Consider the following 209-nt stretch of genomic DNA (forward strand, 5'->3'; position numbering starts at 1 on the left):
AGATTAGAAATAGATAGATAGATAGATAGATAGATAGATTAAGGATAGATAGATAGATAGATTAGAGATAGATAGATAGATAGATAGATAGATAGATTAAAGATAGATAGATAGATAGATCAGAGATAGATAGATAGAGAGATAGATACATTAGAGATATATCAAAGATAGATAGATAGGTTAAAGATAGATAGATAGATTATGGATAG

The 209-nt window shown here is 25.8% G+C and overlaps 1 protein-coding gene across 1 annotated transcript in view; it reads right to left on the reverse strand.

Moving 5' to 3' along the window:
- Positions 1–209, reverse strand: part of CSUI_003817 (subtilisin sub5) — a 17,784-nt gene that overhangs the window by 7,761 nt on the left and 9,814 nt on the right. The gene's annotated exons all lie outside the window — the stretch shown is intronic.

Source organism: Cystoisospora suis, assembly GCF_002600585.1.
Source record: "Cystoisospora suis strain Wien I chromosome Unknown contig_1723, whole genome shotgun sequence".
In the NCBI taxonomy this organism is placed as follows: Eukaryota; Apicomplexa; class Conoidasida; order Eucoccidiorida; family Sarcocystidae; genus Cystoisospora; species Cystoisospora suis.